At 34.2% G+C, this 14,537-nt stretch overlaps 1 protein-coding gene across 2 annotated transcripts in view; it reads left to right on the top strand.

Moving 5' to 3' along the window:
- The window catches only part of TMTC2 (transmembrane O-mannosyltransferase targeting cadherins 2), a 532,742-nt gene that overhangs the window by 426,136 nt on the left and 92,069 nt on the right, over nt 1-14,537 (top strand). The gene's annotated exons all lie outside the window — the stretch shown is intronic.

Here is a 14,537-nt window from a genome sequence, read left to right as displayed (position 1 = left end):
TTTTTAATAACCTTATAATAATTTTGTAGTCTTCATAGTGAAAATCCGTTTTCTTTCAAAACTTCAATTCTTTAACTGCAACTGAATCATTTTAAGTTTGTCACTCAGGCTATAAATAGATAAAAGAGCAACCCAACAGTTTTACAGAAATTTAGGAGGCAATAGGGAATACATCTGTGATTTCAGTAGAATCCTGGGAATGGAAACTCCCTCAACTGATACAGCTCAAAAATATAAGGTCAGAGAGTTACTTATAACATGGTTCAAGTCCTATAACCTGGAAAGGTCAAGTAACTTGCCCAGGGTCATGTAACTAGCATATCTCAGTAGTTGAACATGATGAGTCTTATTCATGTGGAGGGTCATATTAGCCAGAAAAATCCTGCTGATTCTCTTAGGATGTTTTAAGTTAATTGGGGTGATACAGATAATGATGCTGAACTAAGAAAATCTCCTTTGAAATCTTGCCTTTGACACTGTGATGACAGGCAAGTTACCATAGGCCTCAGTTTCCTTATCTGTAACATAATAAATCTAGAATTGGAAGAGACCTTACAAGCCATCTAGTGTTATTCTCCCCATACTCTCCATCTTACAGATAAAAATACTGATGCTCAGAGAAATTTAAGTTATCTAGCTAGATTCACATAGCTAATAAGTTACAAAGATGGAATTAATTTCCAAGGTTTCCTGGCTCCAATTTCAGCCTTCAAACTACTCCACCATTTTGTAAAGTAAATGAGATAGAATATATTGTCTCAGAGATCCTTTTTACTATAGAGCCATGAAATTCTTCTATAACTTCAAGGGAAAATGCAGTTATTATATTGTATAAATGATGATTATTATTGTTTCAATTCTATTAGCAAAAAAAGTACCCCTTCCTTTTCACTTTGTAAAGTGGATATACACCATATTTCCATTCCATTAAAATCTTGCCTTAGCATTCTTATAATCCTTGCTGTGTATCCTTTTGAAAGATGGATTTGTAATAATGGAGATTACTTTTAAAAAGTTGATGATAAAGGTTAGTGTGCATCTACCAATTTAAAAATAGACCTACTTTTAGAAAAAAAACAAAGGGGCTATTTCTCAGCAATTCTATCAATTGGAGTGGATTATCATTAGCTAGAATGGTACCTCCAATGGCATTTTAAATATTTTTGACTCGTCTTTTCTAATCCATATGATAAGGAAATACAAAACTAGCTGAAATCAAGTAGATTGTGCAGTTTTTGTTGAATGTCTTCATTCTGTGTTAATTTGTGACTGTTATACCATACTTGTTTTAATAATGCACCCACAAGAGATAGCACCTGAAAATACAAGTGAGGATTCAATTGGTTGACTGCATAATTATGAAATTAGTGCCAGTACCTGCATGCTTTCATTATTGAATTGATTAATTGCCCAAAGGAGAGTTTACTTCTTGCTTATTAATCTTTTTGTTTGTTTGTTTGTTTTATTTTAATCCCATGGACTTGTCATTTCATCAATAGAGTAAATACTTGGGGCATCCCTCCATCAATGCATGATGGCAATTCCTTTCTAGGTCTAGGAGAGTTTCCAGGAAACAATAAGAGTTTTTTTGCCCATCAGCCAACAGCTCATATATATGAGAGGCCAGGCTTGTGTTCATGTAACACTAGCCCTTTCTCAAGTAGGCCAAGAATCCTTTGTGTGTATGTGTGTTTAGGGGAACCTATGGACCCCTTTTGCAAGATACTGGTTTTTTTTTAAACTCATAAAACCAAATGTATAGCATAGCAAAACAAACCAAAGTTTAGTTTGGTTAGTTACACAAACCACAAGTTTAGTTGTGTGTATAAACACAAAACTATATTGTGTTTATACACATAATAAAGAGATATGTCTATGCAGATATACTCTTATGTATATGCATGTATTTATTTACCTCTGTGTATATATTTGCATGCATATGTGTATGACTTTAAATGATATACATGTGCATACACACATATTTCTCATCTGAATTCAGAAGCAACCTATTTAATCTTCAGATCCCAGGTTAAGAACCATTGAACTGCCATTTATAGATTTAAAATGTTGCCTGAGGACAGGGAAAAATAAAGTGATTTGCTTCTTCCACACAAAACTAAATTTTGTTAAAAGCAAAATTAGAAATTAGCTCTTCCTGGTTTCAAGACCAGCTCCCTATCTATTAAATCACACTGCCACTTTATACCTAGTACATTATACCTCATTTGAATGATAACGATAGGTAGCCTATTGATAAAAAGAGAATTTCCTTTTAGCATAAGATAACTCTCTACATTGATACTAAGACATTTGATGAGAAAGTAAAATTCATTCTATTACAATCATAATTTTCATCTTCTGAGCAAAGCATTTTCTAGTTAATGCACTGAAATTAAAACACCCATATCAATAGGAACTTTTGTCCAAAATCTTCCTAATGGAACATAGTCTAAAATTGAGTCAATTCATTGAGCCTTTCCTAACTGACTTTTATGTGGTAGGTGATAAACCTAGTGTTGGAGATACAAAAGTGAAAAAAAGTAGGGAACTGTTAAGTGAAAATAAACTCTTTATTGTGGTCCCTTTAAGGAGTCAAGTTTCTTAAGGGAATTATATGCATTCCATTTATCCAGACATTTATCCAGTGTATCTAAATAGACAAAAGAAGTAAGGTAACAAGTAGATTTTAACTATGAGGGAGTGGGATTTTAATATTAATAAGTTTCCATTTCTATAGCCTTTTTCTCTCTTCTGTCTCTTTTACATTTCCAAGCAATTCCAGAAACAGAATGAATAGCCAGTAGCTGAAAAGATCTGTCATCAACCATTACCTCCCTACTTTGCCACCTATTCTTTCTATTTAGCTGCTTATGTGGTTTCGATGACATGGAAATGGCCAACTGTATTCCTTCCAATAAATATCACCAGGTCTTAACATCTGCCTTCTCTACCTCTGTGACCACTTGTTCATTTGTGTCCAACTCTACAAAACAATGTGGACCACAGCATGTAAGGCCCTTCTATCTTCCACCATCTCCCAAAGCCTGTCCAAGCTCATGCTCTTTGTTTCTGTGACATAATCTATTCATCTCATTCTTTGTTATCCCCTTTTCTTTTGTTCTTCAATCTTTCCCTTTAGCGGTTTTTTCCAATAAATCCTATCTTCTCATTATGTGGCAAAAATATTTATACTTCAGCTTCAGTATTTATCCTTCCAATGAATAGTCTGAATTGATCTCTTTAAGTATTAACTGAATAGTTAATATTAGTTAGTTAATAGTTAATAGTAGGGTGAATAGAAAATACCATAATCCATCTGATGTACTAAGGTAATCTAAGGAGTCCTAGATTTTGTCATCTGCTCCTTAGGCCTTCTAGACTTTTTCATCCTCCTTGCCGTTTAAATGTTCTTTTGTGTGTTCTCTCCCTTAGAAAATGAGCTGATGGAAAATAGAAACTGCCTAGCATTTTCTATTTGTATGCAGAGTATGTAGCAATGTTATTTCAATAAATGCTTTCTCATTCATTCATTTAGTAATTCATTATTCCATTTGATCATCACAGTGCCCTTTGTAGGTAACAAGTAAATATGATATTATTCTTATTACAAATATGAGGAATTAAGCCTCAGATTAAGTGATTTGTCCAGAGTCACAAAGCTAGAAGGGGAAATCCCTGAGGGGGGATTTGAGCCCAAGTCATAGCCCATGAACTATACTTCAGAGCTTCCAAAGAAACAAAAATAATTCTCAAAATAAAAGAGTAATATTGAATAAGCTGCTTCTTTTATTGTCATTTTTTTTCTTTCATGTCCAATGAAGAATTGGACATTTGGAGTTTTCTTGGCAAAAATACTGGAATGGTTGGCCATTTCCTCCTCCCACTCATTTTAAAGGTGAAGAAACTGAGGCAAACAGTGACTTGCCTAGGATCACACAGCTAGTAAATGTCAGAGGCCAGATTTGAATTGAAGGAGATAATTTTCCCGACTTGAAGTCTGGTGCTCTATCTATTCTGTCACCTAGCTGCACATTTCTTATTGTGACACTAGTTTTCAATGGTCACAGGTTCCCTTCTATAACAGGAAGACTGAGATTTGGGGTCAGAAGACTAGACTTCAGTCCTAGCACTGCTGCTTAAAAACCTTTATGACCTGCAGCAAGTGTCAATTCTCTGGGTCTGAATTTCTAACTAAAAGGTTTAATGAAGAGGCACATATTTTGAAAATGCAGAGTCAGGGATACATTATTTAGATAATCTCTCTCTCTCTCTCTTTTTTTTTTGGAGAGGCAATTGGGGTTAAGTGACGAGCCCAGGGTCATAAAGTTAGGAAGTATTAAGTGTCTGAGATCGGATTTGTACTCAAGTACTCCTAACTTCAGGCCTGGTATTCTATCCACTGTACCATCTAGCTACCCTTATTGTGTACACTTTTAAGGTTTATTGTGGCTTTTATCATAGCCATTTTACATTTATGTCCAACTCTTTGTGAGCCCCTTTTCAGTTCCCTTTGAATAAGTTTCCCATTGAGATGATTTGCCATTTCCTTCTTCAGTACATTTTGAGGAATGAGGATGAAGAAACTGAAGCAAACAGGAGTAAGTGACTTGACCAGGATCAAATAGCCAGTAAGTTTCTGAAGCCAGATTTGAACCCATGGATTCTTCCTGACTCCAAACTTGGCACTCTATCCATCATACTGCTTAGCTGCCGTTTCTCACAATAATAGATACTCAAAATTCAGTAAATTGTCAGGTCTCATCCCTTCTCTCTACATGACATCATTCATGTTGGTAACCCAGTCAGCACTCTAGTTCATATTCACATCCCATCTCACCTGGGCTATTTTATTTGCTTTTCAAATAAATCTCTGTGCATCCAATTTTTCTTTTCACCAATCTACCCAGCATAGAGTGGCCAGATCAATCTTCCTGAAACATATCTGATGCAGATCCCTAGTTAAGAAAAAAAAAAAAGCAAAAACAAAAATATAAACAAACAAACAAAAAACCCTTCAGTGATTGCATGTTGCCCTTAGGGAATTTTAAAAATCCTCATCCTGGCATTTAAAGCCCTCTGTAGTATGGCCCAAAGTACTATTCCAGTCATATGTTCCTCTCATTTTATTTTCTTGGGCTCCTCGAACTGGCTTTTTAGGTCTTCCTTAAAATGCAGACCCTCCTCACTTTGTCTACAAAAAAATCTCTAACTTCCTTCAAGAAACAAGGAAAATAAGGCCAGAAGATAAATAAATGACTTTCCATCAGGAACCATGTGAACACAATTATAAAACACTTTCCACACAAATAAAGTCAGATCTAATCAGTGCTCATGGGTAGGCTGAATGAATATAATAAAAATGACACTACTACCTACATTAATAATTAATTAAATTAATTTTATTTAGTGCCATGCCAATCAAACTCCCAAGATATTGTTTTACAGATCTAGAAAAAATAATAACAAAGTTCAAATGGAAGAGCAAAAGAATTTCAAGGAAATTAATGAAAAAAAATGCCAATGAAGGTGACTTAGCTGTGCCAGACCTAAAACTATATTACAAGGCAGCAGTCATCAAAACCATTTGGTACTGACTAAGAAATAGAGTAGCTGATCAATGGAATAGAATAGATTCACAGGACAAAATAGTCAATAACTATAGCAATCTAGTGTTTGAAAAATTCAAAGATCCCAGATTTGGGGGTAAGAACTCACTATTTGACAAAAACTGCTGGGAAAATTGGAAACTAGCATGGCAGAAACTAGGCATATAACACCATATACCAAGAAAAGGTCAAAATGGGTTTATGATTTAGACATAACAAATGATGTTGTAAGCAAATTAGAAAAGCATAGGATAGTTTACCTCTCAGATCTGTGGAGAAGGAATCTGTGATCAAAGAAGAACTGGAACTCATTATTGAACGTGAGATAGATGATTTTGATTATTTTAAATTAAAAGGTTTTTGTACAAATAAAACTAATGCAGACAAGATTAGAAGGGAGCAACAAATTGGGAAAACATTTTTATATTTAAGGGTTCTGATAAAGGCCTCATTTCTAAAATATATAGAGAATTGACTCAAATTTACAAGAATTCAAGCCATTCTTCATTGGTAAATGGTCAAAGGATATGAACAATTTTCCGATGAAGAAATTGAAACCATTTCTGGTGATATGAAAAAAGTGTTCTAAATTATTATTGATCAGAGAAATGCAAATTAAAACAACTCTGAGATACCACTATACACCTCTCAGATTGGCCAAAACAACAGGAAAAGATAATGACAAATGTTGGAGGGGATGTGAGAAAACTGGGACACTGATACATTATTGGTGGAATTGTGAACAGATCCAGCCATTCTGGAGAGCAGTTTGGAACTATGCTCAAAAAGTTATCAAACTGTGCATACCCTTTGATCCAGTAGTGTTTCTACTGGACTAATATCATAAAGAGATCTTAAAGGAGGGATGTGCACAAATGTTTATGGCAGTCCTTTTTGAAATAGCAAGAAACTGGAAACTGAGTGGATCCCCATCAGTTGGAAAATGGCTAATTGAGTTATGATATATGAATATTATGGAATATTATTGCTCTATAAGAAATGATCAGCAAAATGGTTTTAGAAAGGCCTGGAGAGACTTACATGAACTGATGCTGAGTGAAATGAGCAGAACCAGGAGATCATTATACACAGAAATAACAAAATTATATGATGATCAATCCTAATGGATGTGGCTCTTTCCAACCATGAGATGATTGAGGCCAGTTCCATTGATCTTGTGATAAAGAGAGCCATCTACACCTAGAGAAAAGACTGTGGAAACTGAATGTCCATTACAACATAACATTCTCACATTTTTTGTTGCTGTTTGCTTGCACTTAGTTTTCTTTCTCATTTTTTTCCTTGTTGATCTGATCTTTATTGTGCATCAAGATTATTGTGTAAATATATATACATGTATTGGATTTAGCATATATTTTAATATGTTTAAAAATTATTCTAAAAGAGAAAAAAATAAATGACTTTACCAAAGATCATGTAGGTAACAAGCACTAGAGGAGATATTTGAACCCAGTGCCTCTGCTTCCTGAGTCAGTATTCTTTGTACTGTAATACCATTTATTTCTATCTCTTTATTGTACAAGGGACTCAGTATTGAGATAAGGAAGATCTGAGTTCAGACCTAATTTAAATCTAGCACATAGTAAAACTATGATCCTGGACAAGTCACTTAACTTTGACTTAAAAAAGCACTTAAACATTTTGCCTCAGCTTCCTCATCTCTAAAATGAGGATCACCTAGCTCACAGAGTTGTGAGAATTAAAGGAGATAATATTTGTAAAGGGGCTTAGTACAGTGTCTATCCACTGTGCCATCTGGCTACCCCTATTGTATGTACTTTTAAGGTTTATCATGGCCTTTTTCACAGCCATTTTACAGTAATGTCCAGCTCTTTGTGACTCCATTTGGGGTTGGAATTTTCTTCTCCAGCACATTTTACAGGTGAGGAAACTGGAGCAGAGTAAGTGACTTGAACAGGGTCAAACCATCAAGTAAGTATCTAAAGCCAGATTTGAACTCATAGAGTTTTCCTGACTCCAAACTTAGCACTCTATCCATTACACCACTTAGCTGCCATTTCTTACATAAACATTATAAAATTAGCTGTTATCATCAACATCCCATCATCATCAATTCTATTCTCCGGTATAATGTGATCTTTTTGAACAGAGTGACTATTAAAAAAAAAAATCCCCAAGTATCTAGCACAGGATACTTTGTTCACAGTAGATATTTAAGGGCTTCTTGAATGGAATTGGTTTGAATTGAACCACCGTGAAAGCTATGTAGGTAGAGCAAATATTGTTAAACATCTTTTACAGATAAGGAAACTGAGACTTACCGTTATTAGACACAGAGAATTAGGAACTGCAAATATAATGTGCTTGTCCATTTACATAATTGGGGCATATGGATAACTGTTTCAATATGGTGGCTGAAATACAGTGTTTTGACTCACTATATCAGTTTTTGCCTTTTGCCACAACTAGGGAAGCCCAAATCAGGGGGTAATGCTACATATCTGTCTTAATTTCTCCTCCGTAAGTCCCTTAGTTACTGTATAAGGATCCCTTTACGCAAACAAATTATTACTTGTGTCTGAGCAGATACCAAATCCTAATGCAGTGATATAATGGTAGTGGAACAGAGGATTATGGCCATATCACAGTTAGTGGTTAAAGCTGTCAAGGCAGATGTCTTCCTCACTCCAGTTTTTACACATCTGGAGAAACCAAAGTCATGTAACCAACAAAATCCCAGGCTCTGGCATTTCTAACCTTTCCTTAAATATTTGTGGTCTCATTTATTTCAACTCAGCTTCTCTTCCAACAGTAAAGGATTTATCAGCTGGAATTAAGGTTTAGCCTTACTCTGAGTAACTTACAGCAATACATCAATCCTGCAAACGTATTGGCAGAATCCCAGGAAATCCTGCTACCATTTCTTTTGATTTTCACAAGACTTGAACAAACAGTACTTTCCTTTAGATCAGAAGGTGTTCCTTTAGATAGCAAACATAAGATTTTTTCCTTCTTTTTTTCCCCTTTTGTATTCTATACAGCACATGATGAATAATAGCACATAGTAGACATTTAAATACCTATTGAATTGATCAATTTTGTTTTACAGAAATGGTTTTCATTTATACTTAGTACATGTTATTTTGTTTTTTTAATTAATTAGAGCTTTTTATTTTTCAAAACATATGCATGAATAATTTCATGCATTTTGCAATTTTGCAAAACCTTTTGTTCCAATTTCCCCCCACCTTCACCCACCTCCTCTCCAGATAGCAAATAGTCTAATGTATCTTAAACATGGTAGAAATATATGTTAAATCCAAAATTTGCATACATATTTATACAATTATTTTGCTGTACATGAAAAATCAAATCAGACTGGAATAAAAATGAGAAAGAAAATAAAATGCAAGCAAACAACAACAAAAAGAATGAAAATGCTATGATGTGAATCACACTCAGTTCCTATAGTCCTCTCTCTGGGGGTAGAAGGATCTTTTCATCACAAGATCATTGGAACTAGTCTGAATTATCTCATTGTTGAAGAGAACAATGATCAGAACTGATCATTGTATAATGTTGAAACATGCTATTTTGAAGGAATTTATTAGGTATATTTTTGCTTGAGAAAAATAATTTGTTGTAATCTGTCTTTCTTTGAAATTAGTTTTATATTTTATACGAAATAGTATCCATTAAAATTTATCTTGAAAAATTATTTCATTTTTTTAAATGGAAATTATTTTATTTTAGACTTATGAAATGAAACAAACATTTCCATAACATAGATTTTTTTTAAAAAAAGATGAATGCACATGACCCTGCTAATCTATTGCATATGATTTGTTATTCCTTTTAAATATATAATAAACTTCTTAGGTATTTTTCCCTTTCTTTTCTTCCCTTCCCCTCCTTCTCAATGGCTATCAATAGGCCCTTTAAAAATTTTTAGTTTTTTGGTTTTTTGCAAGGCAATTGGAGTTAAGTGACTTGCCTAAGATCACACAGCTAGTAAGTTAACCACTTGGTTGAAGTAAGCCCTTAGGCATTCATTGCTCTAGGCAAATTAATTATTATTATTTTTTTTATTTAATAGCCTTTTATTTACAGGATATATGCATGGGTAACTTTACAGCATTAACAATTGCCAAACCTCTTGTTCCAATTTTTTACCTCTTACCCCCCCACCCCCTACCCTAGATGGCAGGATGACCAGTAGATGTTAAATATATTAAAATATAAATTAGATACACAATAAGTATACATGATCAAAACGTTATTTTGCGGTACAAAAAGAATCAGACTCTGAAATATTGTACAATTAGCTTGTGAAGGAAATCAAAAATGCAGGTGTGCATAAATATAGGGATTGGGAATTCAATGTAATGGTTTTTAGTCATCTCCCAGAGTTCTTTTTCTGGGCATAGCTAGTTCAGTTCATTACTGCTCCATTAGAAATGATTTGGTTGATCTCGTTGCTGAGGATGGCCTGATCCATCAGAACTGGTCATCATCTAGTATTGTTGTTGAAGTATATAATGATCTCCTGGTCCTGCTCATTTCACTCAGCATCAGTTCGTGTAAGTCTCTCCAGGCCTTTCTGAAATCATCCTGTTGGTCATTTCTTACAGAACAGTAATATTCCATAATTTTCATATACCACAATTTATTCAGCCATTCTCCAACTGATGGACATCCATTCAGTTTCCAGTTTCTAGCCACTACAAAAAGGGCTGCCACAAACATTTGTGCACATACAGGTCCCTTTCCCTTCTTTATAATCTCTTTGGGATATAATCCCAGTAGTAACACTGCTGGATCAAAGGGTATGCACAGTTTGATAACTTTTTGAGCATAGTTCCAAACTACTCTCCAAAATGGTTGGATTCGTTCACAACTCCACCAACAATGCATCAATGTCCCAGTTTTCCCGCATCCCCTCCAACAATCATCATTAATTTTTCCTGTCATCTTAGCCAATCTGACAGGTGTGTAGTGGTATCTTAGAGTTGTCTTGATTTTAGGCAAATTAATTATTGAGAACTATTCCTTCACCCTACATTTCCTATACCAATGTATCAAAGGTCCAGTTTCTATCTTTCCTCTATCATATTCTTTTCATTGTATTAAGAGTTAACATAAAATATTCTACCAACATGTTTTTTGTTTATTTTGTCATTTCTCCAATATAAGATACTCCTAGTTTAGAAATTCCTTCCACTAGTGAAAATAGGAGATTCGTGTTTCAGTGACAAGACTTGAATCTGGGGTTTGCTGACTGCAGGACTGACCTTCATTCCATTATTTCACACTTTCATTTTTAAAGACCTTTAAATGTCAGAAAAAAAGTTCCATAAAACTAAATATCCCCATCAGAAAGATCATAAATAATATTTTGAGTTCTTTAAGAGAATTGAGAGGTCATCTAGTTCAGTCAATCAACAAGTATTTTTTATAGCATCTACTGTGTTCTAGGCACAATGATATATGCTGGGAATGCAAAGGTTAAAAAAAAAAAGAATAGAATAACCCATATTCCCAAGTAGCTTATTCACTCATAATACAAATGTGGTTAAGCAACTGATGTCCAAAGTAATAAATAGCAGAGCTGGCCTCCAAAATCAGATCCTCTGATGGCAGATCCAATGCTCTGTAATACTACACTTGACCCTTAAAAAGAATTTTTTTCCCTAAATGGATCTTGATGTAATTGGTAGAGGGAATGACCAGTGGAGAATTTTGTCTAACAGGGTAGAATGGCAGTATAAAATTTCTAATTTAAGAAATTTTTTGGACCATGGAGAGGATGATCAGCATGTCATAGGTAGAATGTGTTAAATCTGAGACTTCTTGATTCTTAAGGCTCCCCCACCACCACCACCACTGCCTCTTTAACCACTATATTATGCCTCCTGTTTAAAAAAAACAGGGAGGGAAAAAAACTACACTGGAAATTTATCAGATATATTAACCTTTTTAAAGATTTTAGCCTCTCCAAGGCAATCCCAATAAACATGGGAAAGAAAATGCCATCTGCATCCACAAAAAGAACCATGGAGATTAAAAGTAAATTAATATTTGCTATGCTCACTTTTTTCTGTTTTTTTTTTCCTCCCATGGTTTTTTCCTATTGTTCTAATTTTTCTCTCCCAACATGATTTATAAAGAAATGTGTATTTAAATAAATAGATAGATAAAATAAACAGCCTCCTTACACTTTCAAGATTTTTGCCACAGAACTATGCAATTTTGGAGAGGAAAGTATAACAAAATTATAGGAAGGAATTAATTCCAAGTGTGACTTTATATGCAATGAATAATATAAAATACATTACAGACCATGAAAAAAGCATCCAATTTACCTTCATGAAAACAAAAAATGTTAAAAGAGCTAATCCTGATAAAAATCTAACTAGGTATGGTGAGCTTCCTATAACTACCACTGGCAATCCACTTGGCTTAGGAGGTAAATCCCTAGGAAACTGTGTGAGCCACATGGAGATCACACAGCAGTCAAATATCAAAAATAGGATTTGAGTTCAGATCTTCATAATTCAAACACTTAAACTTTCTCTACTATGCAATATGACTTCTGACAAGCATATAAGTCTGGCATATTTATTTAGAATTTTGCCTTTTACAACAAATAAAATCAAAATAAACAAAAAAAAAACTATAGTTTTGTAAAAAGAATCATTCATTTTAAACTTTTTTGCTCTTTTGGAATTCCTTCATTTCTCCTCTGTCCCTTATTCATCTTCCTATCATCTCTTTTCCAAAGGAGGCACTCTAATGTTAATTGTACATTCAAGAATAAATTCTTTCTATTGGTTGACATTGCTTCAAAGTCATTTACTGCTCTCAGGTATCAAATTACTCTAATTTCCTACTTTCTTGTCTTTTATTTTACTCTGGAGAAAACTCTCCTAGGGCATGACCTAATGAATTCTGGTTCAGATTTCCAAAGAGAATATGAACCAGAGTTCTCCTGTAATTTGGCTGGTGGAGCGAGCCTTCCTTGAATACTCTAGTGGGAATTTTTGACTATTTCCATAACAGATGAAAGTACTTTTCTTGACATCTACAGCAATTGCATAACTTAGCTCTTTGCTTTTTTTTTTTTTTTCCTATTAGAAACTGAACTTTGGCATTTATTGGAATATCATAAACAATCTTGGACTGGGACATGCAACAAGTTCAATAGCATCTCAGGGCAAGGGAATTTATTCCTTCCTACTCCAATTTTCTTCTTATTAAGCAAGGGAATTTTTTGCATTTTTGTTTCTTGTAGGAAGAAAAGCAAAAACAAAAACAAATTTACCTCCTTGATCCAAGGAGGTAGTATGCTCTTTCAATTCCCTTGAATATTTTTGTCAGTTATTTCCTGGCATGTGTCACCATTTTTGGGTATGATTTGTTGGGGTCATTACCAATTCCTTTTTGTCCTAAGCATGCTCAGTATGTTCCCCATAGTCATATTCTTCCCATTTCCTCTGATTATGTCCATGCTGCCTAGCTCATTCTCCAGTAAATCCTTAGTCGTTTTGCTGTTATCTATCCTTTTTCCTATACTTTGGTGGCAAAATTGCTTTATAGCAAATGTTGTTTGAAATCCAGAGGCAAAACATTATATTTTATAGGACTTTATTGTTGTTCCTCCTGTCTCATCAATTAACATGAAATCTGAGCCATTTGTGAACTTTCAAGAAGGTCAGTCTCATAAGACTGGCTGTCCTTGGGCAGGTTACAAGTTGCCAGGCTTCCTAAAGCTTGATGGCTCTAATAATGGAATGATTCTACTAACTTTTTTTTTCTAAATTTTCTATCAGAGCATCATCAGGGAATGTGGATATTATTACCATCTAGGTAAGAGAATAGAAGAATTTTTCATTTCTATGCTGCTGATGGATAAAATCCTTAATTGCATATAGCATTCCCATGTTGAAGGAAGGCTGGTGTACAATTCAGTGGATTTCAAGCTTTGGCAGTTCTTAGTGTTCTAAATCTTTGAACCAGGACATGAACTCTTGTGCCTCCATAGTTTGATTCTTTCTCTTTCCTCTTGTCTTCTTCTTTATAATGCTTTCCTTTATGATCTTATCTATTCTCACTGTTTTAACTGTTATTTTTATATATAATGATTCCCCATGTCTATATTTTCAGCATTGGTCTTTTTCTTTCAAGTTTCAAACTCATGTTCCCAATTGTCTCCTGGATTTTCCTATCTGGCATGTTTCATTGACACCTCAAATTCAATGTTTTCATTAAAATAATCATTTCCCCTTAAAAATTTGCCTAAAGGTCACCTTCTTGCTTAATAAGTTTCAGTGAATCCTTATTTCTTTTGCAATAAAATGAAAACTTCTCTGTCCAGCTATTAAATCCTTTCACAGTCTAATAATTGCAAGCTAGATTCTAGTTCCAATCTCTTTAGAATGTTCAGACATTACTTGTCTTAACATCACTGACATTCTAGTCTAACTTTTTTATGTACTCTTTTTGACATCCACAATTACATCTTCTGCCTTTTTGCTTCTGCATGGGCCATCACTATCCTGTACTTAAAATGTTTTCTACTTTGTAGACTTACTAGCTTCCTTCAAAGAACAGATTAAAAAAATCTTTTTCGATCTCCCAAACTGTTAGTAGCTTATTAGAACTCCAAATTTCTTTGTATTTACGAATTTTGTGTGCATTTGTGGACATGCTGTTCCATTTCTGCCCCCTGCAGAATAAAAACTTTTTGAGGGCAAAGATCAATTCATTTTTGCCTTTTTAATTTTTTTTATTAATTGTTAGTAATTGCCAGAACATTGACTAGCTCTTAATAAATAATGAATAAATGATTATGAAATGGAATTGACTTCTTTCATACTTTTGAAGATTGAAAATTCCTAAGCCTCTCTTATCCTTGCCCTGTCCCTAAAGTTTTATTGATTCTACTTGTCC

This window comes from Sarcophilus harrisii, chromosome 5 (assembly GCF_902635505.1).
Source record: "Sarcophilus harrisii chromosome 5, mSarHar1.11, whole genome shotgun sequence".
NCBI classification, from domain to species: Eukaryota; Metazoa; Chordata; class Mammalia; order Dasyuromorphia; family Dasyuridae; genus Sarcophilus; species Sarcophilus harrisii.
Note: the sequence above shows the minus strand (reverse complement) of the source record. Positions and strands in the feature narration are given on the sequence as shown.